Here is a 4,616-nt window from a genome sequence, read left to right on the forward strand (position 1 = left end):
GAGGAAGTTGAGGCAGTGCCAGGTTGGAAAAGCGCCTCATCACTTTCTTGTTTGTACCAGGGGCGTTATTCCATCATGCTCAAAGTACATGCATATTTGCAAGTATCTAAAATTTTAAGATAGAGATGTGCAAAAGCAACACACGTAAAGAATGTATTCTTACAAGCGAAGATATCTGCTTGCGAGTAAGTCAAACAGTTGCCGTTCGCCTCAACTTGTTCCTTGTGTTTTCTTTTTCATATTGATCGTGTGTATTGTAGTGTTATCGAGGCCAGAGGTATATTTGTTGTGTCTAAATCCAGAAATCACCAGTCAATAAAAGAGCGTTAATTTCTGAATCAAAGCACTCATGTTAACCATCAGAGCATTTCTTGATCTCTGAATCATAAGAGCATTTCTCGATCTCTGAATCAGAAGATTTTTCTGCTGCTAGAAACTCAAGTTCTGTATGACCTTGATCATTTCTCACCTTGCATTATACCGCTTTTGTAAAATTTGATTGTTGCATCGGGTTGTAATTCTTACCGACTTTGCAAATTTTGATTGTCGATTTTGCTGGCGTTTCCTTGGGTAATTTTCATCTGTTTCTATTTTACACACAGAAATGCAAGGTACTCTGTATAAACTTACTTCATTACTTGTCATATCGAACTGTTTTTGGCCTGTTGCCCGTCACTGATTCAGTGGAAAAAATGGTTTGTAATGTTCAATATCATCCAATATGGACTTGTAATGTTCGGATATCATCTAAAGGAACCTTGCTGCACCAGTACATGTGCGCCATTGCTTTTTTTTCTTTTCAAACCGGGCATGACCCCTTTCCATTGCAAATGAACGGAAATACATTGTTCCGAGAAACAGAAAGGAGAAAAGGGAAAGAGCCATTGCTACACAATTTCAATCCAGCTTCTTCTATTTCTATAGAAACCTCTCCGCAGACCGCAGACCGCAGCCCATCAAATGGAAGCAGAGAGCACGCTCTTGACAAACTCCCGGGGCGGCAGCCATTGGCATTGTCAGCCCACCACCTTCGGCCATGTCGATGGTGTCGCCTTCACCAACATCCCACTCAAAGCACTGCACGAGTGCTGCCACAGTCAAGCTGACAAGGCGCATCGCCAGCCCTTCCCCGGGCATCGCCTCCGACCAAGCCCGAACGGCAGCATGGGCGTGGTGACCGTGTCTCTTTCCAAGAACCGCTCCGGCCGGAACTCCTCTGGCGCATCCCAGATATTGACATCCCGGTGGATCGCCCATCCACTTACGAGAATCATCGTGCTGCGCTGGACATGAAAGCCACCCACCGTGCAGTCCTACATGGCCTCGTGCGCTGGGATGATTGGGCCGACAGGGCACAGCCGAAGGGTCTCCTTGACAACGCACTGCAGGTAAGGTAGGTTGGTGATGTCCGACTCCTCAACCAGTCGGCCCATGCCGACATTGGCGTCTATCTCAGCCCTCACCTTCCGCGTCACCTCTGGGTGCTTCACAAGCAGCGCCATCGCCCACTCCGTGGTCAGCGCCGATGTGTCGGTGCCGGCAATGAGCAGTACCTGAATGTCAGCATAGGCATAGCAACCATGTTGTCACAGACTCACACTCTCACTCTCACAGATCGCCAAAATGGTGCTGGTGTCACGCAGGCAGTTTTGGCCATGATGCACACCTTATTATTTTGGATGAACGAGAGAATACATGAAATGCGCAGTCCCGTCTATCACTTGATAAAATAAAGCAAACCGCACGCCGCCACAACATGTGGTGGCAGGTCCCCAGGCCGCCTGCGCGTGTGGCAGCATGTGCCACGTGTTGGCCGGCGCGCCTGCCGCCATGGTGCAACTGGTCTTTTTGTCATTTGTATTCAGAGGTGGTCTTTTCTGGCAATTTGATTTGATGGGTGGTCTTTTTCGACAAAAATTCGCGACACTGTTGTGAGGACGGACATGGCTGCTTCGGTGATGATGTCACTATTAGAAAAAGGACTGCTAATGGCGCACCTATTTTTGCCATTAATGGCGCAATATAGGTGCGCCACTATTACCACGCCACTAGTAACAAATACTTGGTGCGCCATTAGTATTGCGGGTAACAGTGACGCACCTTGTAGTGCGCCATTACTATTGCTACAGGTGCGTCACTGGTAACTTCTTTTTTTGAATTTTGAAGGCGGGAAAATAGTAGTGGCGCACCGTCTAACCCCCACCGTGCGCCATTGCTATTTTTGAATTTTGAATCTGGATCTGGATCTAGATCTGGCTCATTTTTTGGCTTGTTTTTTGCTCGTTTTTTTGCTTGAATTTTTTTTCAAATTTCGTTCTCAACCTGGATCTGGTACGTTCTTTGTGCCGGGGGAGCTCCACATGTGGCCGGAAGTAGAGGAGGAGGGAGGAGAGACCGTGAGGAGGAGAGGAGGGAGGAGAGATCGTGAGGATCAGGAGAGGAGGGAGGAGGAGGTCGCCGGAGAGGAGGAGGAGGACAGTGAGCAGGAGAGGGAGGAGGAGCACCGTGAGGAGGAGAGGAGGGAGGAGGAGGTCGCCGGAGGAGGAGCACCGTGAGGAGGAGGTCACCGGAGGAAGAGGAGGTCGCCGGAGAGGAGGAGATGGAGTGGAGGAGAGGAGGAGAGGAGGAGATGGAGTGGAGGAGAGGAGGAGAAGAATGAAGGGGTAAGTGGTTGGCCGGCCCTTTTAAACTTCTGTCCCAACTTAGCAGTGGCGCACCAGTGCATTGCTAATTTTTTTTATTTTTTTGAATTGTGAAGGCGGGAGAATAGTAGTGGCGCATTATTCATAAGGTGCGCCATTGCTAACTTGAAGGCGGGAAAATAGCTGTGGCGCACCATGCACTAGTGCGCCATTGCTAATTTATTTATTTTTTGCATTTTTTTCGATTTTTTTGCCTCCAGATCTTAAAAGTCTCGTATCTTTTATTCTATTAGGTTTTTGGGGATTCTAAAAATCTTCAACGGGTTCCCCTAGTTGAATTCAGATGTAACTTTTTAAGTAGATGATTTTTCATATAAAGAACTTTTTCATCAGAGGTCGTATGCAAAAGTTACAGCCATTTTACCGAAACACGGCGGCCTTTTGCAAAAAAATTTCAAAATTCATGTTTGTTAATTTCCTAACAACTAGAACACATAACACATGGGCATCTATTTTTTTGAATTATTTTTGAATCTTTGATCATTTTCTTTCATTTTTTTAAAACCTAAAAGACGATCCACCCGGGGGGGGGGGTGTTTGTGTGTGTGAGACGTTAGTAATGGCGCACCCTCTGTCATGGTGTGTCACTAGTAGAGATATTGGGGATACGCCTTTTTCTAGTAGTGTGTGACAGCGTGCTTCAACGGCCGCAACAATGCAATGCGGCGATGGCGGCCCGGCTGCTCCGGTGATGTTGCGATAGCATGCTTTGAAGGTGGCAGCAGCGGTGTCAACAACCCCTGCATCAAAGGCAACCTTAACTTCATTTGCTTGCTATATAGTACCAAATCAAAACCAATGTCCATGATCAGCGTCCACAAGATGCATGATGTTCAGAGTCCTCATTTAGCACTTGCTATGTGCTTGCTTTTGAGATTATTTGTACCATCACATGCGTAGCTACCTGGTAAAAACACTGCTTGTGAAGTATAGTCACAGGGACGAAAACTGACGCTACATACTACAAGTCACAGGGACGCTACCTGGCAAAAACACTGCTTGTAAAGTGCATGATGTTCACAGTCCTCATTTAGCACTGAAGAAACCGACGCAGGTCACCGGGACGCTACATATATACTACAGGGCATCGAAGGCGTCAAAAAATAGATAGACACGGTGAGTCGGGGACGCTACCTAGCTAATACAGGTCACAAGAAACTGATAGAGAGGCGCTTCAGGCCACACGATCGGGTGGGATCAGACGGCACTGGACGCGGCTTACCAACGCGAGAAATCATCTGACTGATTTAAAACCTTTTCCATAGAAGAAAGAAGCCCAGAAAAGACGCTGGGAAGTGCGTCGCAAAACTGCTCTCCCTCTCTGTGTGTTCCACGGGATCGCGTGTGTAGAGCTCGTGTTCATCGTCGCCTCGCTGTGAGGGCATTGATCCTGGCTTAATTCCTAACAGGTGATTCCTCTAAAGCACAGGGTCTTTCTGTGGCTTGCTTTCAAGGACGCCTAAATGGGCCGCTAAAACACATCAGTGAAGGCAAACGCTCTGGGCGTATGTGGTGTGTACTTTTTCTTGCCAGTGTTGTGCTTTCATGGCAAGCCAGGAATGATCGCACTTTCAACAACAGGAAATGGCCACCATGGATGTTATGCACTTACGCGGCTGAGCTTCTTCTCAGCTTATGGAGCCACTGGGCATGGCGTCAAACGGACAAAGCGTCGTTAACTTGTTATTGTTGTCGTCTCAGAGGCTTCAAAGTTGAGTTTTGAGTTTTGCTGCTAATTAAGGCAACTAAACTTTCTGCCTTGTGTTTCACCTTTCCCTAAACCTCCTGTAACTCTCTACAAAGTTGTATGTGGAAGCTCTCGGTTTCCACTAAACTCGTGTGTGACTAACATAATTGTATCAATTAGCCAATCATGTACAGATCCAGGTTAATGAAGATCGGTGGAGAATTCAC

The 4,616-nt window shown here is 47.2% G+C and overlaps 1 pseudogene; it reads right to left on the bottom strand.

Annotated features, from left to right (window-relative positions):
- Positions 1 to 956: 956 nt before the first annotated feature.
- Positions 957 to 2,115, bottom strand: LOC147993194 (cytochrome P450 81Q32-like; annotated as a pseudogene).
- Between the last annotated feature and the right edge of the window lie 2,501 nt (positions 2,116 to 4,616).

The sequence above is a fragment of the Triticum urartu genome, chromosome 1A (genome assembly GCF_056163025.1).
Source record: "Triticum urartu cultivar PI428250 chromosome 1A, HENAU_Tu73, whole genome shotgun sequence".
NCBI classification, from domain to species: Eukaryota; Viridiplantae; Streptophyta; class Magnoliopsida; order Poales; family Poaceae; genus Triticum; species Triticum urartu.